We start from the raw sequence: 25,464 nt of genomic DNA, 5'->3' as shown, positions 1-25,464 counted from the left end.
AGGGTTGGAAGGGACCTCAGGAGGTCTTCTAGTCTAATCCCCTGTTCAAAGCAGGACCTAGCCCCAGATTTCTACCCCAGTTCCCCAAATAGTCCCTTCAAGGATTGAACTCACAACCTTGCATTTAGCAGGCCATTGCTCAAATCACTGAGCTATCTCTCCCCCCTTGAGCCTCTGGTACCACTGAGAACAGTCTAGATCCATCCTCTTTGGAACCCCTTTCAGGTAGTTAAAAGTAGACATCAAATCCCCCTCATTCATCTCTTCTGCAGACTAAACAATCCCAGTTCCCTCAGCCTCTCCTCAGAAGTCATGTACTCCAGCCCCCTAATCCATTTTGTTGCCCTCTGTTGGACTCTTTCCAATGTTTCCACATCTTTCTTGTAGTGTGGGGCCCAAAACTGGACACAGTACTCCAGATGAGGCCTCACCAATGTCGAATACAGGGGAATGATCACATCCCTCAATCTGCTGGAAATGCCCCTACTTATACAGCCCAAAATGCCGTTAGCCTTCTTGACAACAAGGCCACACTGTTGATTCATATTCAACTTCTCGTCCACTGTAACCCCTAGGTCTTTTCTGCAGAACTGCTTCCTAGCCATTCTGTCCCTCGTCTGTAAAAGTGAATGGGATTCTTCCATCCTAAGTAAAGGACTCAGCACTTGTGCTTGTTGAACGTCATCACGTTTCTTTATCTAGGTCCCTCTCTATCCTATCCCTACCCTTCACCATATCTCCAATCCTCCAAGTTTAGTGTCATTGGCAAACTTGCTGAGAGTGCAGTCCATGCCATCCTCCAGATCATTAATGAAGATATTGAACAAAACTGGCCCCAGGACCCACCCTTGGGGCACTCCATTTGAAATGGGCTGCCAACTAGACATGGAGCCATTGATCACTACCGGTTGAGCCCGATGATCTAGCCAGCTTTCTATCCATCTTATAGTCCAATCATCCAGCCCATACTTCTTTAACTTGCTGGCAAGAATACTGTGGGAGACTGTATCAAAAGCTTTGCTAAAGTCAAGGAATAACACATCCACTGCTTTCCCCTCATCCACAGACCCAGTTATCTCCTCATAGAAGGCAATTAGGTTAGTCAGGGTTGACTTGCCCTTGGTGTATCTATGCTGACTGTTCCTGATCACTTTCCTTGCCTTTAAGTGCTTCAGAATTGATTCCTTGAGGACCTGCTCCATGATTTTTCCAGAGACTGAGGTGAGGCTGATTGGCCTGTAGTTCCCTGGATTCATAGATTCATAGACTCTAGGACTGGAAGGGACCTCGAGAGGTCATCGAGTCCAGTCCCCTGCCCTCATGGCAGGACCAAATACTGTCTAGACCATCCCTGATAGACATTTATCTAACCTACTCTTAAATATCTCCAGAGATGGAGATTCCACAACCTCCCTAGGCAATTTATTCAGTGTTTAACTACCCTGACAGTTAGGAACTTTTCCCTAATGTCCAACCTAAATCTCCCTTGCTGCAGTTTAAGCCCATTGCTTCTTGTTCTACCATTAGAGGCTAAGGTGAACAAGTTTTCTCCCTCCTCCTGATGACACCCTTTTAGATACCTGAAAACTGCTATCATGTCCCCTCTCAGTCTTCTCTTTTCCAAACTAAATAAACCCAATTCTTTCAGCCTTCCTTCATAGGTCATGTTCTCAAGACCTTTAATCGTTCTTGTTGCTCTTCTCTGGACCCTCTCCAAATCTTTCTTGAAATGCGGTGCCCAGAACTGGACACAATACTCCAGTTGAGGCCTAACCAGCGCAGAGTAGAGCAGAAGAATGACTTCGCGTGTCTTGTTTACAACACACCTGTAAATGCATCCCAGAATCACGTTTGCTTTTTTTGCAACAGTATCACACTGTTGACTCATATTTAGCTTGTGGTCCACTATGACCCCTAGATCTCTTTCTGCCATACTCCTTCCTAGACAGTCTCTTCCCATTCTGTATGTGTGAAACTGATTGTTCCTTCCTATGTGGAGCACTTTGCATTTGTCTTTATCGAACTTATCCGGTTTACCTCAGACCATTTCTCCAATTTGTCCAGATCATTTTGAATTTTGACCCTGTCCTCCAAAGCAGTTGCAATCCCTCCCAGTTTGGTATCGTCCACAAACTTAATAAGCATACTTTCTATGCCAACATCTAAGTCGTTGATGAAGATATTGAACAGAGCCGGTCCCAAAACAGACTCCTGCGGAACCCCACTTGTTATACCTTTCCAGCAGGATTGGGAGCCATTAATAACTACTCTCTGAGTACGGTTATCCAGCCAGTTATGCACCCACCTTATAGTAGCCCCATCTAAATTGTATTTGCCTAGTTTATCGATAAGGATATCATGTGACACCGTATCAAATGCCTTACTAAAGTCTAGGTATACCACATCCACCGCTTCTCCCTTATCCACAAGGCTCGTTATCCTATCAAAGAAAGCTATCAGATCCTCCTCCTTCCCTTTTTTAAAGATGAGCACTACAGTAGCCTTTCTCCAGTCATCCGGGACCTCCGCCATTTGCCATGAGTTTTCAGAGACAATGGCCAATGGCTCTGCAATCACATTCCCAACTCCTTTAGCATCCTTGGATGTAGCGCATCCGGCCCCATGGACTTGTGCTAGTCCAATTTTTCTAAATAGTCCTGAACCACTTTTTTCTCCACACACGGCTGGTCACCTTCTCCCCATACTGTGCTGCCCAGTGCAGCAGTCTGGGAGTTGACCTTCTTTGTGAAGACAGAGGCAAAGAAATGATTGAGTATGTCATAAACAGATAAGAAAAGTTAATAGCACAGAAGTACTTTATATCTCTTTGACTGTAAAGGATTAACAAGTTCAGTAAGCCTGGCTGTCACCTGACCAGAGGACCAATCAGAGGACAGAATACTTTCAAATCTTGAGGGAGGGAAGTTTTTGTCCTGTGCTGTTAGTTTTGGTTGTTGTTCACTCTGGGGGCTCAGAGGGAGCAGATGTGCAACCAGGTTTCTCTCCAATCTCTCCAATACAGGCTCTTATAAGTTCAGACTAGTGAGTACTAGGTAGATAAAGCGAGTTAGGCTTATGGTTGTTTTCTTTATTTGCAAATGTGCATTTGGATGGAAGGAGTTTTAATTGTGCATTTAGCTGGAAGGAGTTAAATGTGTATTTGGTTGGAAGGAGTTCAAATGTGTATTGGGCTGAAAGGAGTTCAAATTGGTATTTTGCTGAAAAGATTTTAATTTATACTTGTATACTTAGGCTGGGAGGGTGTTCCCAGTGTCTATAGCTGAAAGACCCTGTATCTATTCTGTCTTAAATTTACAAAGATAATTTTTACTGTTTTTCTTTCTTTAATTAAAAGCTTTTCTTGTTTAAGAACCTGATTGTTTTTTTATTCTGGTGAGACCCCAGGGAACTGGGTCTGGATCCACCAGGGAATTGGTGGGGAGAAAGGAGGGAAGAGGGAGAGAGAGGCTGATTTCTCTCTGTGCCAGGATTACTTTCTCTCAGGAAGAGTCTGGGAGGGGGAAAGAGAAGGAGGGAGGAAGGTGAATTGTCCTCTCTGTTTTGTGATTCAAGGAGTTTGAATCACACAATGATCTTCCAGGTTAACCCAGGGAGGGGAAGCCTGGGAGAGGCAACGGTGAGGGAAAGGGTTTACTTTCCTTGTGTTAAGATCCAGAGGGACTGGGTCTTGGGGGTCCCCGGGCAAGGTTTTGGGGGGACCAGAGTGTACTAGGCACTGGAATTCCTGGTTGGCGGCAGCGCTACAGGTCCTAAGCTGGTAATTGAGCTTAGAGGAATTCATGCTGGTATCCCATCTTTGGACGCTAAGGCTCAGAGTGGGGAATTGTACCATGACATGGTGTGCAGTGTGTGGGATAGATAGATAGACAGATAAGATAGAATCCAAAAGCCAGTGAGGTTTTTATTTCTCTCCCTGCTAGCTATCTGCAGGCAGACTGAGAGGTTTGGGTTTAGAAGCAAAAGCCAGTAGGATTTTTTCTCTCTCTTTTCTCTCTGCTAGCTGTTTGTAAGCAGGAGAGAGGGTTTTTAAAAATAAATAAATAGCCAGAAAATTTTTTCCTTTTCTCCTTTCTGGTTGTGCAGAGAGACTGCCTGAAGGCAGAGGCATTAGAGTTTAACAAGGATCTTTGTTAAACAAAGGGACTCCAGCTGTGAGTCACCATACACCAGCAAAACACATTTGCAAATGAAAGATTTCCTTTTGTTCTAGTTTTATTCGGGAAAGCTTGTTAGAAAGACTCCGTTGCTTAGCAACAGAGCAGGCAGCAGAGGAACAGTAATTCAGACAGTAAACCAGCAGAGGGCACCCCAACACAAGAAAACAGGAACCATGACTTCCAAGGCAAAACTGGATTCAGAAGAATAGGTCAAACAGGCAGCCCACCAACGAGAAATGGAAAAAAAATTACAAGAACTAGAAATAAAACAAAAAGAGATGGAGCTAAGAGAAAGAGAAAAGGAGGCTGACCACAGGAGAGAGTTGGAATTCCTGAGGAAAACCCACCGGCAGGCCCTGGAATTAGAAAAGGCTAAGCAACAGAACCCAGCTGTCAAAGTTAGAATCAGGACTCACAATTTGTCAGACCACTCTGTTTTATTAGCGCAGCGCTCCGCCAATAACACCCAGATAATGTGAGCACCATGCAAGACACAAACTATCTTATTTATACAGATAAAAGGGCAAGCACTTAACAAGATAACAAAGGAAGCAGAATCTGATAAGTTTATCTGGGCTAGGCATGCATATCTTATTTCCTTACTAACTATTACTGATCCTCTGTTAATGTTTTGCCATTAGCACCCTTGTTTATGCCTAATGTTTCTTTTCCTGGCACCTGTATTTCAACATTTCTTATTTCTGCTTAAAGGTACATACAATATTTCTTTAATCTATTCTTATTTTTACAATTTAATTCATTCTACTTTCACAATCCCTCCTTTTGGTCAAGCTCACGCCATGACCAAAATTTTACTGGTTCCACAAATCAATCATTCTTTATTTCTTCATCAGTGATATTTAAAATCATCATATTAGCACTCTGGTTTGGGGCAGCTATCTGTGTGGCATGTCTTTTTACACCATTTTGGATGCAACAGGAGATTAACTGAAAGCATACAAAAATCACTAAGATTCCAAACAGGATAGTTAGGGCTCCCTGAAACAACCAGTTTCCTATGCCAGAGAAATTGAACAGGTTACTTAGCCACTTCCCTAAAGAACTCGACTCTTCATGGGGAAGATATGCGATTTGTTCTAAGTGGCTGTAGCGATCTATTACCTCATTGGTATTGTATAAACACACAACATTGTTTTCCAGTGAGAGCACAGGTCCCTCCTTTGGCTGCCAGCACTATGTCCAATGCCTGACGGTTCTGGAGGGCGACCTATCCGATCGCCCCTGTTTCTTTGGCCAGGGCTCTTAAACTTTCTCTGGTTTTATTTGCCATTATTTTAACTACTGATTGTAACCTTAGGAGCCTTTTTGCCTGGTGTATTGCTCCCCCAAGTGGGATAAAGGAACTACCAATAGCCTCTTCCCAGGTGTCATTACTGTTCCATATTGTGTTAAACGGACAAGGTCCTCCAGTGAGGTCTGGGGAACTGAGTGGGATAGCCAGGACAGGAACACCAGTTTGAGAGTGGGCTGGGATGCGGCTGCAGACTCAGCATTTAGAAATAATAAGGGTCTGAGCTATCCACACTTGCTGCTGGATAAAAGAATTGTCATTGTGGACTCCCCAGACCTTACGACACCAGCAGCCGAAGAACAGGCACTACCAGAGGCGCATGTTGGAGGCAGAGCCCTTCTGGTTCTGACAACCTCAACTGAGGGAACTGCAATCACAGTTTTATGTCCACCAGGCAGCAGGCGCTAGGCTCACTACTGCTTCTTCTTGGGCCTTGCTTTATGTAGTAACCTGCTTCTGGCAACCCTTACAAGAGCGTAGATTGTAAGGTATTGCAGGTTGTTCCTCTATGTCTTCTTCTGGAGTCAAAAAATTGACTGCATGGTCCTGAGGTGATGAGTGGTTCACTGGGGGTGGTGCATTCTTACACTGCGAAGCATGTATCCACTCTGAGATGCCAGACAGTTTAACAGTCGTCCCTTGACTCTGGCTGTAACAATGGCCTTCACACCTTATCTTTTCCTGATGCATACATTCCTCATTCACACAAATAGATTGAGAATACAAACAGTAGTATTTTATATAGAACAAAAAAAGCATTGCAAAATAAACCTTGCTAAGTTTTACAATTGATAACTAAGACAATTTACATTGAGACCCAGGCCTTCAATGTTTCTCTAATTTACTTAACATAGACACAATAGAGAATCCTGTCTCTTACTCCCTAAATCTTAAAACAAAGAGTTAGAGACGGCCCAATTTGTAATGCATATGGGAAAACAGAATCTTATAGTCCCAGGGGGTCATTTCTTTCTGCTATTTAAAAAAGGTGGCTAGCAGGATGAAATCAAATTATACTTTAATTCTTATGGGACATTATAAAATCCTGCTCCTACATATCCCTCTTTTGACACTAAGATTATTAATCGCCAGTGTCACTTCTTATTTAGTCCACGTAATAGAAAATACTGGGAGGTGATTTGGGCCTGTGGCTTTAGCTTTACATACATTTGTTTTATCTACCAGCACATTTTAAACATTTCAATTAAACACATACAATTTAAAACCAAAAACAATTAGGGGTAGTAACACTGGTATGCCAGTAGTTGTGGGAGACCATCCAGAAAATATGTTATACCAATGGTAAGCTGTTATGCTTTTCTGCAGTGGCAATTCTTAACATGTCCCCATTTGCGTGTATAATATGAATAGTCCAGTTTTCCACATTTTTTTTTTAATTTGTTTTTTTAGGAACCATGTTACCTTTTTACCTTTTAACAGATGATTGGTAACTGTTTGCCATTCAATGCCAAGATTGATAGAGAACTCAGCTAAATCAGTGCTTACAGTAAGCTGAGACTCTTTTGTTCTTGTTGTGGCAAATAGTAAATGTGATTATTGGTAAACACAGTACTTACATTACATTTACATTTGTCTTCTGGTAAGTTGCTAACACTTTTTAAACACTTTTCCCCAAGAATTAACACATACACATAGCCCATTATACAGTACTTTGGATTATCTGAAACACAAAAATAACATTTTTCTATCCCTTTTGGGGTGGCATTGATTATTACTTAAAAGACTCCTTTCTTTTACAAATACTCTTGCTGATTGCAGGCAAAACAGAGGAATTACCACCATATTTTCTTGTGTTTTTTTTTTCTTTCTATAGGCAGGCCAGGTTTTAATGGGTTCTACTTTTTAAGGGTTATGCGGAAATTATTCCACTGTTTAGTTATTAAATTCATGAGGTGGTATACCTCAAGTTTTTCCTCATATATAGCAGACCAAGTTTGTAATGTTTTTCCTGCTGTGTTAAGCTTTAAGTTTATTCACAGATAATAGCTGAGAAGCATCATTACCATATTACTTTAAAGGATTTTTCCAAAAATCATACACACTACAAGTTGTTACAGGGGTACTTACTAACATTAAAGTTATTTTAATGTTTAATATTAACAGTAACATTAGCATCAAATCTATTAAAGGTATCTTGTTATACCATGCCGTTTATGTAGGCAATTTGTTTGCTGATCAGGTATGTTCTTTATTTGCAGCTTCTTTTGTGCTGGCAGTTCTCACCTTTCTTTATCAGTTAGGTAATTTGCATCAACACAGGCTTGGCTTTTGGATTCAAAGCCATCAGCAGAGCTCACAGACTCTTGTCTTAACACATAGGGATCTGAAAAAGAAAACACAGCCTACTGCGGCTCTTTTTGGAGCCCTAATAGGATTTCAATTCAGCAGCACGTTTCATTTGCATTTTTTTTTACATCCCTTTCTACAATATACACTGCACATGTCCTAGGGAAAATGCACATTCTTTCTATACTATAACTTTTCAAAAACATTAGCCATATTAATTTTTACATAAGGTATAACTGTTTGTTTTGTTCTTACAGAGTTTTCATGTACTCTTATCAAAGTGACAGTCTGATTACACAGAGTCATTTTAAGGCTCGGTGTTTTTAACATTGCTTCCTTTTGTTTTGTGCACCTCACCTCTGCTGTTGCTTCAGAGGGTCACTGTTAATTTTTTATTCTTTCATTACAGCTCTTATCTGCTATTGTTACAAAAAAACCAAACCAAACAAACAAAAAGACTCCAGAATCTCTACCTATTCTCCTGATTTTGACTGCCCTATTGCAGCCATGACTTGGTCTTTATTTAATAACATTTTAATTTTTGTAAAGAATCAAGTTACCCCTGAAGGGTTAAATGCTAAATACCAAAGCCAAACAACACTAATTACCTGTGTCTTGCAAAAAGGTCTGTCAGTTTTGCAACTTTGAATTAAAGTGTCAAATGAATTTTTAGTAGCATTAAAAACAAAAACAAAATCAATTTATCTTATACCTACAAAACAGGAGTTTTACAAACCAGATGTGTTGGTTTAGATTCTTAGAACTTTACATATTTTCACAGACAAATAGATACATACACATTTTCTTTTCCTTAACATTTTTTTTACACTGCTTTGTTTTTACATAGCTGTATATATATATATATATGGATTATTTACAGGCACTCTTCTGGAAAAGGGCCCATTTCCCCTTCAGAATGGCTGTAAAGAAACCAAGAATTCTCTCTCTTTAACATGGTTCTTTTTAACATTTTCCACAAAGTTTAACTGCTTACTTCTCTTCAGCCTCTGTAGAGTTAACTTTTCACTCTCTTTTCTTAAATCACTTGTTTATGTCCCAAAATGACACCTTTACCACCTCAGATTTCACCATTTTAAGTATTGTTCCAGGGGTTCATGCCTGCACTTATTACTTTTCTTACTCCTGATTATTCCCTTAGGGCTTTCAACCTGTTTCTTTATCTGTTGCTTGCCTGCTTGTCTGGGCCCGATCCTGCTTTTTCCAATGAACTGTTTGTGAGTGCTATTGTGGTCATTTCACAATTTTGAAAGAAATGTTCAAGGAAAGGGACCAGGAAGGGTGGGGGCTAGTTGAGGAGCCACCCTCCTTGCTGAATTGGTAGTGGAACACTAAAGAATCAATTTCTGAGGCAGACAACAAAGGGGAACAGAACAAGGGGCTTTTTGTCCTTTTTACAATGAGATAGGAGTATGAAGGGGGTTTGATCGATCCGGGGTTTGGAGAACGGGGTAAAGGGGAGCGCTCGGTCTGGTGGTGGGAGAGGAGGCTTTTAATAAAGCTTTTAACTTATTATTTGAATAATTGAGAGGCGAGTTTTGATTTTGTCCACCTATGATTTGCCTCTTGCCACCACTGCATGAAACAATTAACCTCTCCTTTAGCCAATTTAGTTTTAGGTTGGCTGAGTTTGTCCTTTAAGACGTCCACTCAGTCTTTGTTCCAAGATTTTAACAGTGGCCACTGAGTTTTAGGATCCCCCTGAGTTAGCCTAGACCATTTTTCCAGAAATTTACAGGAGTCTGGACCCTTTTTACAGGAGTCTGGACCCATCCTAAATACATAAAATGAGCCGGTGTTCATCTAGGGAATGGTCCTGACTTAGACGTCTGGTTACCCATACAGGAGGACTTCACACACCAATCACACAAGAAGGAATTTCGGGTTCATCAGAGCAATGCCTGCTGCAACACACAAAAGGAGCCCACAGGCTACTGCCTCAATCGTCCTTGCTTTCACACCAGGGGTTTTACCCAAAGTGCGGTGCGGCTGCAATTGTGCAGATTCCACTCACTCAGACCGCGGGGACAGGAACCCCTTGGTCGGCCTATCCCCGGACTGAGACGGCACCCAGACTCAAACACTCCACAAGAGGACGGATAGACACAGAGACAGGACAGTCCTCAGTCCGGACAAAACACAGAAATAATTACCTGACCCCCAGATTCCTGATGTCAGATCCCGGGATCCCTGCCAGAACAGAGTGGGAACCAACAGGTTCGATGGCGTAGACCTCACTGTGGCTGTGCGCCTTTCCGCTCTAGTGGAGGACCTCTTGGGCCAAATGCCCAGGTGGCGGCTGCCACGGTCATCCTACAAAAATGGTCAGGAATCACACAGTCCTAGTGAAGACGGTTGCCATCTCAGTGGAACCTCCAAATTGTAAAAGTTAGAATCAGGACTCACAATTTGTCGTACCACTCTGTTTTATTAGCGCAGCGCTCCGCCAATAACACCCAGATAATGTGAGCACCATGCAAGACACAAACTATTTTATTTATACAGATAAAAGGGCGAGCACTTAACAAGATAACAAAGGAAGCAGAATCTGATAAGTTTATCTGGGCTAGGCATGCATATCTTATTTCCTTACTAACGATTACCGATCCTCTGTTAATGTTTTGCCATTAGCACCCTTGTTTATGCCTAATGTTTCTTTTCCTGGCACCTGTATTTCAACATTTCTTATTTCTGCTTAAAGGTACATACAACATTTCTTTAATCCATTCTTATTTTTACAATTTAATTCATTCTACTTTCACACAGCCAATCCTAACAACCCTTCGCCAATAATGATTCTGCAGCACAAGAAATTTCCCACCTACAAGGCAGGTGATGACACTGAGGCCTTCTTAGAAAATTTTGAAAAAGCCTGCCTTGGGTACAGCATCTCTGAAGACCAGTACATGGTAGAATTGAGGCCACTGCTCAGTGGACCCTTAGCAGAGGTGGCGGCTGAAATGCCTAAGGAGAAAATGAACGATTATAAACTTTTTCAAACCAAGGCCAGCTACAGAATGGGGATAACACTTGAACATGCCCGTCGGCAGTTCAGAGCCCTAAAATGGAAATCAGATGTGTCATTTCCCCGACATGCCTAACACATTGCAAAGAATTATGAAGCCTGGATATCAGGAACAAAGGTTAACAATCTGGATGAGCTGCACCTCCTGATACAAATGGAGCAGTTCTTAGATGGTGTTCCTGAAGAAATAGAAAGGTACATCCTAGATGGGAAGCCCAAAACGGTAACTGAGGCGGGGGAGATTGAAGCCAAATGGATGGAAGTGGCAGAAAAGAAAAAAGCTACTGTCAAGGGGAGCGACTACCCCAGGAGGCACACCGACAATAAACCCTATCACTGAGGGCAACCCAGGGCCCCACCTACAACCCAAGGAAAGCCGCCGACGCCCTATTCTCTCACCTCACCAATCTCCAGTAACCCACCTCGGCCCAGTGACCAGTCAGCTGGGCGATGCTTCAAGTGTAATGAACTGGGACATATAAAGGCTAACTGCCCCAAGAACCCCAACCGAGTGCAGTTCATTATATCTCCATCACTCCAAAGATCCCCAGGCCCAGATACCTCTCAAATACCCTTGGAGCGAAGGGAAATTTTGAGAGTGGGCAGAAAGAAGGTTATCGCGTGGAGAGACACGGGGGCACAAGTGTCAGCTATCCACCAGTCCTTAGTGGACCCCAAATTCATCAACCCAAAGGCTCAAGTGACAATTTTCCCCTTTATAGACTCATAGACTCTAGGACTGGAAGGGACCTCGAGAGGTCATCGAGTCCAGTCCCCTGCCATCATGGCAGGACCAAATACTGTCTAGACCATCCCTGATAGACATTTATCTAACCTACTCTTAAATATCTCCAGAGATGGAGATTCCACAACTTCCCTAGGCAATCTATTCCAGTGTTTAACTACCCTGACAGTTAGGAACTTTTTCCTAATGTCCAACCTAAATCTCCCTTGCTGCAGTTTAAGCCCATTGCTTCTTGTTCTATCATTGGAGGCTAAGGTGAACAAGTTTTCTCCCTCCTCCTGATGACACCCTTTTAGATACCTGAAAACTGCTATCATGTCCCCTCTCAGTCTTCTCTTTTCCAAACTAAACAAACCCAATTCCTTCAGCCTTCCTTCATAGGTCATGTTCTCAAGACCTTTAATCATTCTCGTTGCTCTTCTCTGGACCCTCTCCAATTTCTCCACATCTTTCTTGAAATGCGGTGCCCAGAACTGGACACAATACTCCAGTTGAGGCCTAACCAGCGCAGAGTAAAGCGGAAGAATGACTTCTCGTGTCTTGTTTACAACACACCTGTTAATGCATCCCAGAATCACGTTTGCTTTTTTTGCAACAGTATCACACTGTTGACTCATATTAAGCTTGTGGTCCACTACGACCCCTAGATCTCTTTCTGCCATACTCCTTCCTAGACAGTCTCTTCCCATTCTGTATGTGTGAAACTGATTGTTCCTTCCTAAGTGGAGCACTTTGCATTTATCTTTATTGAACTTCATCCTGTTTACCTCAGACCATTTCTCCAACTTGTCCAGATCATTTTGAATTTTGACCCTGTCCTCCAAAGCAGTTGCAATCCCTCCCAGTTTGGTATCGTCCGCAAACTTAATAAGCGTACTTTCTATGCCAACATCTAAATCGTTGATGAAGATATTGAACAGAACCGGTCCCAAAACAGAACCCTGCGGAACCCCACTTGTTATACCTTTCCAGCAGGATTGGGAGCCATTAACAACTACTCTCTGAGTACGGTTATCCAGCCAGTTATGCACCCACCTTATAGTAGCCCCATCTAAATTGTACTTTCCTAGCTTATCTATAAGAATATCATGCGAGACTGTATCAAATGCCTTACTGAAGTCTAGATATATCACATCCACCGCTTCTCCCTTATCCACAAGGCTCGTTATCCTATCAAAGAACGTTATCAGATTAGTTTGACACGATTTGTTCTTTACAAATCCATGCTGGCTATTCCCTATCACCTTACCACCTTCCAAGTGTTTGCAGATGATTTCTTTGATTACCTGCTCCATTATCTTCCCTGGCACAGAAGTTAAACTAACTGGTCTGTAGTTTCCTGGGTTGTTTTTATTTCCCTTTTTATAGATGGGCACTATATTTGCCCCCTTCCAGTCTTCTGGAATCTCCCCCGTCTCCCATGATTTCCCAAAGATAATAGCTAGAGGCTCAGATACCTCTTCTATTAACTCCTTGAGTATTCTAGGATGCATTTCATCAGGCCCTGGTGACTTGCAGGCATCTAACTTTTCTAAGTGATATTTAACTTGCTCTTTCCTTATTTTCTCTTCTAAATCTACCCTCTTCCCGTAAGGATTCACTATACTAGACATTCCTTCAGACTTCTCAGTGAAGACCGAAACAAAGAAGTCATTAAGCATCTCTGCCATTTCCAAGTCTCCCGTTACTGTTACCCCCTACTCATTGAGCAGTGGGCCTACCCTGTCCTTAGTCTTCCTCTTGCTTCTAATGTATTGATAAAAAGTCTTCTTGTTTCCCTTTATTCCCATAGCTAGTTTGAGTTCATTTTGTGCCTTTGCTTTTCTAATCTTGCCTCTGCATTCCTGTGTTATTTGCCTATATTCATCCTTCGTGATCTGACCTAGTTTCCATTTTTTATATGACGCCTTTTTATTTTGTAGGTCACGCAAGATCTCAAGGGTAAGCCAAGGTGGTCTTTTGCCACATTTTCTATCTTTCCTAACCATCGGAATAGCTTGCTTTTGGGCCCTTAATAGCGTCCCTTTGAAAAACTGCCAACTTTCCTCAGTTGTTTTTCCGCTCAGTCTTAATTCCCATGGGACCTTGCCTATCAGCTCTCTGAGCTTACCAAAATCCGCCTTCCTGAAATCCATTGTCTCTATTCTGCTGTACTCCCTTCTACCCTTCCTTAGAATTGCAAACTCTATGATTTCATGATCACTTTCACCCAAGCTTCCTTCTACTTTCAAATTCTCAACAAGTTCCTCCCTATTTGTTAAAATCAAGTCTATGTCACAAGCTGTAAACTTGCCTACAGCTAAACTGCCTGTCCAGTACAAAGGCCAGTCTGGAATGTGGACATTTGCAGTCTACGACAATTATCACATCCCCATGCTACTGGGGGAAGACTTGGACAACCAGGTAAAGTGGGCCAAGAGAGTGGGTATGGTTACATGCAGCCAAGCCAGGCAAGCTTCCAGACCCATCCCTGTTCCTGAGCCGTCCACAGGGGCCCCGTCTGTGTTAGCAGAGACCCAGACAGAGGTAGTGGACCCGGATCCCCTGCCAATGACTGCAACAGCCACAGTATTTCCAGTCCCAGACCCAGACCTGGAAACGCAACCAGCACCAGAACCATCGCCAGCACTGATGCCAGCGCTTGCAAACGCATCTTCAACCCCAATGCCAGAGGGTGCCAGCAAGTCTGAACTGGCAGAAACAGCAGACAACCATACCCAAGAGGCTCAGCCAGAGCCTGAAATACCACCTGGTGCACCAGCGGAGAGCGGTTCACCAGCCACGAAAACAACCTCATCACCTACATCACTTACAGAGGGACCAAGCCCAAGTCCACAGTCTAAGGAAGAACTGGTGTCTCCAGCCTCCAGGAAACAGTTCCAGACTGAGCAGGAAGCAGATGACAGCCTTCAGAAAGCTTGGGCGGCAGCACAGAGCACCTCACCGCCTCTCAGCTCTTCTAACCGATCCTGGTTTGTTATAGAACAAGGGCTTTTATATAAGGAGACTCTTTCTGGTGGACACTGGGAAGACTGGCATCCACAAAAACAGTTGGTGGTTCCAACTAAGTACCGGGGGAAGCTCTTAAACTTGGCCCATGATCATCCCAGTGGCCATGCTGGGATGAACAGAACCAAAGGCAGGTTGGGGAAGTCCTTCCACTGGGAGGGGATGGGTAACGATGTTGCCAAGTATGTCCGGTCTTGTGAGGTGTGCCAAAAAGTGGGAAAGCCCCAAGTCCAGGCCAAGGCCCCTCTCCCACCACTCCCCATAATAGAGGTCCCATTTCAGCAAGTAGCTGTGGATATTCTGGGTCCTTTCTCAAAAAAGACACCCAGAGGAAAGCAGTACATATTGACTTAAGTAGACTTTGCTACCCGATGGCCAGAAGCAGTAGGTCTAGGCAACATTAGGGCTAAAACTGCGTGCCAGGCCCTAACAGACATTTTTGCCAGGGTAGGTTGGCCCTCCAATATCCTTATGGATTCAGGAACTAATTTCCTGGCAGGGACCATGAAAGAACTGTGGGAAACTCATGGGGTGAATCACTTAGTTGCCACCCCGTACCACCATCAAACCAATGGCCTGGTGGAAAGGTTTAATGGAACTTTGGGGGCCATGATACGTAAATTCGTGAAGGAACATTCCAATGACTGGGATCTAGTGTTGCAGCAGTTGCTCTTTGCTTACAGGGCTGTACCACATCCCAGTTTAGGGTTCTCACTGTTTGAGCTTGTGTATGGCCACGAGGTTAAGGGGCCATTACAGTTGGTGAAGCAGCAATGGGAGGGATTTACGCCTTCTCCAGGGACTAATATTTTGGACTTTGTAAGCAACCTACAAAGCGCCCTCCGACACTCTTTAGCCCTTGCTAAAGAGAAACTAAAGGATGCTCAGGAAGAGCAAAAGGCCTGGTGTGATAGACATACCAGAGAGCGTTCCTTCAAGGTAGGAGACCAGGTTATGGTCTTAAAGGCGCAACAGGCCCATAAAATGGAAGCATCATGGGAAGGGCCATTCACGGTCCAAGAGCACCTAGGAGCTATTAACTACCTCTTGGCATTTCCCAATTCCTCCCTAAAGCCCCGAGTGTACCACGTTAATTCTCTCAAGCCCTTTTATTACAGAGACTTACAGGTTTGTCAGTTCACAGCCCAGGGAGGAGATGACGCTGAGTGGCCTGACAGTGTCTACGATAAAGGGAAAAGTAACGGTGGCGTGGGAGAGGTAACCCTCTCCACAACCGGGAAAGGTCTGCAGTGGCAACAGATCAAGAAGTTGATGCACTCTCCTGTGAAAGTTTCCCAAAATCAACTGGTTAAAAATTGTCCTTACAATGTGAAGAATCTTGTAGTTATACATAATTAGTAGCATATGTAAGGATGCATGTGTTTATTGATCTGTTTATTTTAAAGTTCTAGGGAGAAATCACTGCCAGTGTACTTCCACACTGTCAGCGATTTGGGGGACGTGTCTTAAACAGATAAGAAAAGTTAATAGCACAGAAGTACTTTATATCTCTTTGACTGTAAAGGATTAACAAGTTCAGTAAGCCTGGCTGTCACCTGACCAGAGGACCAATCAGAGGACAAGATACTTTCAAAACTTGAGGGAGGGAAGTTTTTGTCCTGTGCTGTTAGTTTTGGTTGTTGTTCACTCTGGGGGCTCAGAGGGAGCAGATGTGCAACCAGGTTTCTCTCCAATCTCTCCAATACAGGCTCTTATAAGTTCAGACTAGTGAGTACTAGGTAGATAAAGCGAGTTAGGCTTATGGTTGTTTACTTGCAAATGTGCATTTGGCTGGAAGGAGTTTTAATTGTGCATTTGGCTGGAAGGAGTTAAATGTGTATTTGGTTGGAAGGAGTTCAAATGTGTATTTTGCTGAAAAGATTTTAATTTATACTTGTATACTTAGGCTGGGAGGGTGTTCCCAGTGTCTCTAGCTGAAAGACCCTGTACCTATTCTGTCTTAAATTTACAAAGATAATTTTTACTGTTTTTCTTTCTTTAATTAAAAGCTTTTCTTGTTTAAGAACCTGATTGTTTTTTTATTCTGGTGAGACCCCAGGGAACTGGGTCTGGATCCACCAGGGAATTGGTGGGGAGAAAGGAGGGAAGAGGGAGAGAGAGGCTGATTTCTCTCTGTGCCAGGATTACTTTCTCTCAGGAAGAGTCTGGGAGGGGGAAAGAGAAGGAGGGAGGAAGGTGAATTGTCCTCTCTGTTTTGTGATTCAAGGAGTTTGAATCACACAGTGATCTTCCAGGGTAACCCAGAGAGGGGAAGCCTGGGAGAGGCAATGGTGAGGGAAAGGGTTTACTTTCCTTGTGTTAAGATCCAGAGGGACTGGGTCTTGGGGGTCCCCGGGCAAGGTTTTGGGGGGACCAGAGTGTACCAGGCACTGGAATTCCTGGTTGGCAGCAGCGCTACAGGTTCTAAGCTGGTAATTGAGCTTAGAGGAATTCATGCTGGTACCCCATCTTTTGGACGCTAAGGTTCAGAGTGGGGAATTATACTATGACAGAGTACATTAGCTTTTTCCACATCCTAGCACTAGGTTGCCTCCCTCATTCAGTAAGGGGCCCACACTTTCCTTGACTTTCTTCTTGTTGCTAACATACCTGAAGAAACCCTTCTTCTCACTCTTAACATCCCTTGCTAGCTGCAACTCCAAGTGTGATTTGGCCTTCCTGATTTCACTCCTGCATGTCTGAGCAATATTTTTATACTCCACCCTGGTCATTTGTCCAGTCTTCCACTTCTTGTAAGCTTCTTTTTTGCATTTAAGATCAGCAAGGATTTCACTTTTAAGCCAAGCTGGTCACCTGCCATATTTACTATTCTTTCTACATACCGGGATGTTTTTTTTCCTGCAACCTCAATAAGGATTCTTTAAAATACAGCCAGCTCTCCTGGACTCCTCTCCCCCTCATGTTATTCTCCCAGAGGATCCTGCCCATCAGTTCCCTCAGGGAGTCAAAGTCTGCTTTTCTGAAGACCAGGGTCTGTATTCTGCTGCTCTCCTTTCTTCCTTGTGTCAGGATCCTGAACTCAAATCATCTCATGATCACTGCATCCCAGGTTCCCATCCACTTTTGCTTCCCCTACTAACTCTTCTCTGTTTGTGAGCAGCAGGTCAAGAGCAGCTGTGCCCCTAGCTGGTTCCTCCAGCACTTGCACCATGAAATTGTCCCCTACACTTTCCAAAAACTTCCTGGATTGTCTGTGCACCACTGTATTGCTCTCCCAGCAGACATCAGGCTGATTAAAGTCTTCCATGAGAACAAGGGCCAGTGATCTAGTAACTTCTGCTAGCTGCCGGAAGAAAGCCTCGTCCACCTCATCCCCCTGGTATGGTGGTCTATAGCAGACTCCCATCACATCACCATTGTTGCTCACACTTCTAAACTTAATCCAGAGACTCTAAGGTTTTTCTGCAGTTTCATACCAGAGCTCTGAGCAGTCTTACTGCTCTCTTACATACAATGCAACTCCCCCACCTTTTCTGTCCTGCCTGTCTCTCCTGAACAGTTTATATCCATCCATGACAGTACTCCAGTCATGTGAGTTATCCCATCAAGTCTCTGTTATTCCAAATCACCTGGTCTAGTCTTAGACTCCATCTTCATATTGCTTTTCTCCTTCCTAGAACTCCTGCTCTGCTCCTCAGACCTGTCTGTCCTCAGCTCTGCAGACAGAGGGGAAGGGATATCATGGGTACACACACACCCCATTCTAGACACCACATGGCACCCACAGGGCTACCAAACCATGTCACCGTTGGCCAGAAACCACACCCCACCCCAAGGGAGCAAAACACCTTTGTGAGCCCAGCACACACACTCACACCAAGCCCAACCACACTGGGAGCTTGCCCCGCTTCCCCGGGTTGACGGATGGAGAAGTTTGGTGTGCAGTGGGGCCCCGAGGGACTGGCTCAGTGTATGAATGAGTGACTGGGATATATGTGGGGGGCCAGACTGTGGGGTTGGGTGTCCAAGAGGACTCAAGGTAAGGGACTAGGGTGATTAGGGGTAGAGGAGGTTAGGGTTACCAAGGTGCACTGTGGGAATGGGGGATTTAGAGACCCCAGAGAGGACAGGTGGGGCAGGTTGGAGGGCCCCACAGGGGCTGAAAAGGGGACCCTGGTAGGTTGGGGGGAGCAGAGAGTGGAGATGAGGGACTCACACACTGGGGATGGAGGGGGCCGTGGGGTGACAGGGACATGGGGCCTAGCCCTGGAGAAATGGGTTGAAGTTGATGGGGGCGGGGTGGGAGGACGACGCTGGGGGAGGCTTCACATTGGCAGGGCAAAGGGAAAGGCCACAGAGAGAGGACAGGGTAGGGGAAGGGGGCACTGGGGATGAGGGGGAGGCTGGGGGGTGAACTAAGGAGAGTTTGGGGAGCAGGACTGATGGGTCCCCACGGGGGCAAGGCAGGACTGGGGGGGATGGGTGGCTGAAGGGACCCAGGGACAGGGTAGGTTAGGGGCTGAGGGGGATGTCGGGGCCCTACGGAGCAGGGAGCAGGAAGGGGAGTGGATGGGAGCTGAGGGCAGCCCATGGGCACTGGGCAGGGCTGGGGGAGGGGGTGGATGGGGGGGTAGAAAGGACCCAGGGATGGGGCAGGTTGAGGGGTTGAGGAGGATGTCGGGGCCCTACGGAGCAGGAAGCAGGAGGGGGAGGGGATGAGGGTTGAGGGGTGCCCATGGGCACAGGGCAGGGCTGGGGGGAGGAGGCTAGGGGGGCTGATGGGTCCCCATGGGTGCAGGGTGGGGCTGGGGGAGGGGGTGGATGGGAGTGTTGAAGGGACCCAGGGACAGGGCAGGTTGGGGGGGATGTCAGGGCCCTTTTCTGGAGGGCTATAATCTGAGTCTTCTAGTAGCTTGTTTGCTGACCAGATGTATTTATTATTTGCAGGTTCTTTGTGCTGCTACTTATGGGCAGTTTCCTCCTTCCCTCCCCCATCAGCTAGGTAATTTGCATTCACACAGAGGCTTTCTTGGCTTGCCTCTGGATCGAAAGCTATCAGCAGCTCAGAGACTGTTTTAAAAGGGACAGGTTCCACTTCCTCCAGAGTTCTGATTACTTTTCACTTTCATCTCCTGCTCCAAAACACACAGAGATCTGAAAAAGAAAGCATAATTTATTGTGGCTCCTTTTGGAGCCATAACAGGATTTTAATTAAGTATCATGTTTTGTTTGCATTTCTTTTACCCCTTCTCCAATATACACTGCACATGTCCTGGGAAATCATTTAACCTCCATTATATCAGCCATATTAATTTTACACAAGGTGTGACTGCCTCCTCATGCCCACAGAGTTTTCATGCACCCCCAAAGTGACAGTCAGATCCCCCAGAACCACCCCAAGGCTCAGTGTGCCAATCATTGCTCCCCTTTTCCTTTTCCTGTGCGCACACACTTCTATTTGGTCTAACATCTCTTGCACTGCGATTACTCTTTTTACACAACTGTACCCCGATTACACTCCCATCTTGTACAACTAGAGACAGCCGGGGCAGCCAAGCTAAGTTCCACTCGAAACCCCTGACATTTCTTTAGTGATTTTGATTAAATTATCCACTAGTCAAATAATTTTGATCCGATTAATCCTCCACCTGCTGCCTGCAGCCGTCCCCTATAGACCATTTCTGTGGGAAAAGGGTCCATTCCCCCTCAAAATACCTGTAAAGGCTTCTGGGGACAGAAGAATCCTGGTGGTAGTAGCCACTCTACCTGACCCCTGATACAATTTAATTACTAAGCTTCCATCTAATATGACTGCACAGAGCTGCACATACAGTTACATTTATATAACTGGGTTCATTATTAAACCAAAAACTTGCTTCTTGTAACACCACAACTGTTACCTTTAACATCTTCACAGCTGTTACCTGTACCATTTTCACACCTCCCAAACATTTACTTTCCTCCAAGCCCTGTATTATCACTTTTTGCACAAGGTATTTGTATCTTTTCACTTACTTCTTTAAACCACTTACTCCTACATTTAGTTCTTTAAGGTGGTGCACTTTGTCCCTAACAACTCAGCCACCAAGTACGATTATTGCGACACAGCTGCCGTAACCTGTGCTGTCTTTACCCTGAGACTGTTCAAAAGGCAGTAAAACATTTGGCTCCATGGTTGCCCATGGATCTTTTACTCCAAATATTCCCGTGGAATACAGCAGACCTTCGTCATACTTTGTCCCAAACAAAACAAAACAAAACAAACAAATCCCCAAAATATTTCACATAAGTATCCAAAGTACCCTCCATTAAAGATTCAGAAAAACAGAAGTGTGGAAAGGCAGGGAGAGAGGAGGGGGAAGAGGTGGAAAGAAACCAATTAAGCCTGTTAAGTCAGTTTAAAGTACAGGCTACCAGCAGCAAATTAAGTAAACTGAGGGAAAGAAGGAAGAAAGAGGTATAGTTAGCTCTGAACCAAGAGTAGGCTCCCCAGCTTGGAACAGCTGGGAACTCTGACCTCCAGGTTCTCATTCTGGCTCTGGGAGAAGAGTGGAGGTTGTTTCGTGCTCCTGAAAACCCTGCCATTTTCCACATTGAAACCTTTTTCCTTCACTCCCCCAGGACTAAGTCCCAGCTCCTGTCTCTAAAGGTGGTCTGTTAACTGTGCTTCTGACTCTAAACCCTGTTGTGTCGAATCATCTTTAACCAGCCTAACTAATTTAGAACCCTTCAGCAGCCCCTGCTGAAACAGCACCAAACTTGAAAGATTACTGGCAGCTTCCCATACTGCTGCACTTACTTCAAACCTCTCACAAGTGGACTGAAGTGTCTCCTTTCCCTAGAAGGCATCCAGTCCCCAGGGGCAGGGACCTTCTTCCACTACTCATATACCAAAGGAGGGTGGGCTCCTCAGCCACCCCCTATCCCTCTGGGTCCCCTAACATTTCCCCCATTTCCTTTTCAATCTCATCTCAGGCTGACCCCTGAGGATGTGTCCGCACACTTCCCAGTTTATGGCTGGCCTCTGCTGCTTAGCGGAAGGCCTTAGCCTAAGAACCAGGCCTCATACTGTCACAGTAAGAGAAGGCCATTACACAGACAGACAGTGATTTTGATTCTTTCTTTTATACCTCTATAACTAGCTAAGCGATAAGAATACACCTAAATTCTTAAAGTATAGGCCTTTGCAGACAGGCCTGAATATCTATATCCTGAGGGGGGCCCAGGGCAGACTCAGGTAGAGGGGCCCTGGCTGCTTGTGGTGCACAGAGGAGTGAAGGCAACACGTGACTGAGAACAGCAGAGACCCGTTGGGAGGAAGAAGAATCTCACAACGCACCAGGGCTGGCAGGAGCCGCATGCAACGCCCCCGCCCCACTGTCTGGCGCCTCTGACCTTCTCCTAATGGCATCCTGAGCACCGCACTCAATTCCGCTTCCCATAACTTCCACTTCTGGCCTCGCCCTGGGTAGTGACTTTAAGTGAGGAGTTACTGTACATCCAAAGTAATGTGTCTTCATGGGACTGGCCTCTCCTTGCACACCAGACAATGCTCATGAAACCAGATTAGGATTGGTAAATGGAATGAATTTCCATTCATACAAAGCCAAGGGTTTAGACCTCAAATGCCTTCAGTGAAGATAACAACTCTTAATTGGTCATCTCAGGGTGGACTGATTTAAATTAAAGCCTTTATTATCTTCATGCTGAAAACCTTGTTTTGAATCCTCTACTGGAATTGTGTTTGGCATTCGTACTTCAGTCATTTTCCTAAAGAAAATATAACTTTCCTTGGGGGGGAACCATCACAATGTCGAATTACGACTAACTATAATCTGGACACGGAATGTGCTGCTTTCTTTGTTTGCTAACCAGGAGGATACGTCCTTCCTTGGATACTAAATCCTTTCAGCCAGCACCAGCCAGAAAACAAGTAGGCAAACATTTGAGAGAACAGACAGAGAAACCTCACTGACAGACACCAGCATAGATGCTGTCTACATGTATGTGTGAAGCAGCAGGGAGCTCTTACTGAAAAGTTCCCTCTTAAGCTGGGCATCTCGCGGGAATGGTGACTATTTTCTGCTTCCACTCCATGATTAGATTCAAAACGGATGCCTAGGTTACAAAGAAGAGAAGAGCATTTCAGTCATTAAAAAAAGTGAACAGAAAACCTGACCCTGCCAGGGAGAGTAACCCACACATTCAACTGGGGTCTTTTTGTCAGGGCACTGCAGAATGGAATTGCCGAGGAGAATAATGTAGTCCCCAGAGTCTGTCCTTGTCCAACCGTGAAAACACCTTTTAATCTTATCTCACCAGAGCCAGACCACAGGAAAGGACCAGTTCATGCGGTCTCCTGGTGCCAAAGGTATCCAGGATTTACAGCCAGTCAGATCTGCAGTGCAATCCACAGCTAAAGGCATTCTGTGTCCAGGCCTATGTAAGCAGGGGAATGGTCCCCCTATCGTGGGGAACTTTCCTGTGTCATACATTACCCCCGTGAAATTGGCTAGCGAAAGGATCTGAGTCCTCGCTCCCACTCCCTTCACCCAGAGGCCCACCTGACTCAAGGACACCCTTCTACTCTCGTGTGGCAGAGTCCTCGTAACCCTGACAAGGCTGAGCCCAGGATTCCTGAGGCTCGACCCCCAGTCTGGCTTTTGTACTCAGGACAGGACTCGGGTTTCCCCACTCCGGGGTACTCTTTCTGCTTCGGACGCTTCCCTGACCCACTGATCATCGTATATAGTTCAAAGCAAACACAGTTTATGAAACAGCAACTCATGAAACAGAAGGAGAAACAGGGAAAGGTGAAAGAAAAAGCCGTCACCCCGCTCTGTGGCCTGGGGGAACCCCAAACAGCTGTGGCTAGAATGTCAGGGCAGTTCACAGTCTGTTCCTCACACTTCCCAGGCCCCTGCCCAGGCCCTGGCTGTGCTGCAGGGATGCCGCGGGTTGGACACTCAATGTGGCGGTGGCCACTCACCCTCAGGCTCTAGTTGAAGGACCCTTCCCCTCAGCGTCGCCCCCCCATGGTGGTTATGATCCCCCTCCCAGTGCAGCTTGCAAGGCCTCTTGATTGTCCTACTTGCCTCAAGCCAGGGTGTAGCTGCCTCACCAAACTGTGCCACCCCACATCACCTCCCCCACACAGCCCCTACAGCCATGCTGTGTCCCCCTGGGGGTGGCCACGCTGCTACCTCTCACTACCTCCCAGCCCAACACCCACAGCCAGGCCACTGACCCAAACCCCCAATCCAAGTCCCCCATAGCCTCTCCCTCCCCCAGACCCCTCCCAGACCCAGTCCCCATCCATACAACCCAATCGCCTCCTGCCAACAACCCTCATTCCACAGCACCAATCCCTCCCTCACCCTCCCACAGCCCCCACCACACAGACCCTCCACCTCCCAGCTGTGCCACCTCCCTCCCCAGTCAGACCACGAACCCTGTCAGACACCCTTCCCAGCTGGTGCACCAGGGTCTCCCCCAGACCGACAATAGCTATGCAGGGCCGGCTTTAGGAAGTGCGGAGCCCAATTCGAACAGTTTCGATGGGGCCCCTGCAAGGATGACTGAAAAAAAAAACACGTTAAAAAAGCACGTGGGGCTTGTACCCACCAGGCGGTGCTCCGAGTCTTTGGTGGCACTTCGGTGGTGGGTTCTTCACTCACTCCAGATCTTCTGTGGCACTGAAGGACCTGCCGCCAAAGTGCCGCTGAAGACTCAGAGTGGGTGAAAGACCCGCCGCCGAAGTGCCCCTGAAGACCCAAAGCGCCGCCAGGTGAGTAAAAATTAAAAAGGCGCCGCTTGCCAGGGAAGGGATTCTTACTGGGCACAGGGACCTCTTAGGCCGAGGGCCCGATTCAGGGGAATTGGTGGAATAGGCCTAAAGCCGGCCTGCAGCTATGAATTAAAACTCCGCAGTGTTTGTTGGGGCTACTGGAGCCGAGAGACCTACTTGGAGATGCTGAAATCTCACTCTTGTCTCTCTTTTCCTGCCTCCACCTCCGAGCCAGGCACTGGGCAGTTCAGTGGTGAAGGGATGAACTGATGATTATTAGTTTGTTTTATGATGGGGGGGGCGGGGTAAACTATTTCCCTGAATCACGTCTACCTTGCAGGGGCGGCTCTAGGGATTTTGCCACCCCAAGCATGGCAGGCAGCTTGCCTTTGATGGCTTGTCTGCGGAGGGTCTGCTGGTCCTGCAGCTTCAGTGGACCTCCCGTAGGAGTGCCTGCAGGAAGTCCGAAGCCGCAGGACCAGCGGACCCTCTGCAGGCAAGCCGCTGAAGGCAGCCTGCCTGCTGCCCTCGCAGCCACCGGCAGAGCACCCCCCTCCGGCTTGCCACCCCAAGCACGTGCTTGGCGTGCTGGGACCTGGAGCCGCCCCTGCTCCCTTGGCAGCTCAGTCACCATTTCAGCTAGAGCAGAGCTGTGGTGCCTGGGCACTGGGCCACCCGAGGCCTTTAACACCACAGCCCTGGGGAGGGGGGGCTGAGATGGACCATCCCGTGAGGAACACGAGTCCTTCTACCATCCACCACACCCTAGTTTGGAACTGCTGCTGCCGTCTCACCCCATCTGCGGGGACTTCTATCCCCTCTGTCTCCCTCTAGCTGGGGGTTTTCCCTTCTGCACCTACCTGGCAGGGCAGCCCCTGTCTGCCAGTTTTGTCCCTCTGCCCATCCTGCCCCTCCGATTTCCCCCCTTTGGGGGATTTTCCCGCCTTTGATTGCAGGGAGCAGATTCTGATGGCGTGTGAGGGCAGCAACTTGCAGCTGTTACTGAGCATGTGAGAAGAGCATTAGAAAAGAAGAATGGCCAGACTGGGTCACACCAAAGCTCCATCTAGCCCAGTGTCCTGTTGGCCAACAGCTGCCAGTGCCAGGTGCCCCAGAGGGAAT

At 46.1% G+C, this 25,464-nt stretch overlaps 1 long non-coding RNA gene across 1 annotated transcript in view; it reads right to left on the bottom strand.

The window, feature by feature from the left end:
• Nucleotides 1-5,503: 5,503 nt before the first annotated feature.
• The window catches only part of LOC127052668 (uncharacterized), a 163,316-nt gene continuing 143,355 nt past the window's right edge, over nt 5,504-25,464 (bottom strand). Inside the window, exon 2 of the long non-coding RNA XR_007774846.1 lies at nt 5,504-5,766. This is a non-coding gene — a long non-coding RNA (uncharacterized LOC127052668). The remainder of the gene's footprint in view (nt 5,767-25,464) is intronic.

Source organism: Gopherus flavomarginatus, chromosome 5, assembly GCF_025201925.1.
Source record: "Gopherus flavomarginatus isolate rGopFla2 chromosome 5, rGopFla2.mat.asm, whole genome shotgun sequence".
NCBI lineage: Eukaryota > Metazoa > Chordata > Testudines > Testudinidae > Gopherus > Gopherus flavomarginatus.
Note: the sequence above shows the minus strand (reverse complement) of the source record. Positions and strands in the feature narration are given on the sequence as shown.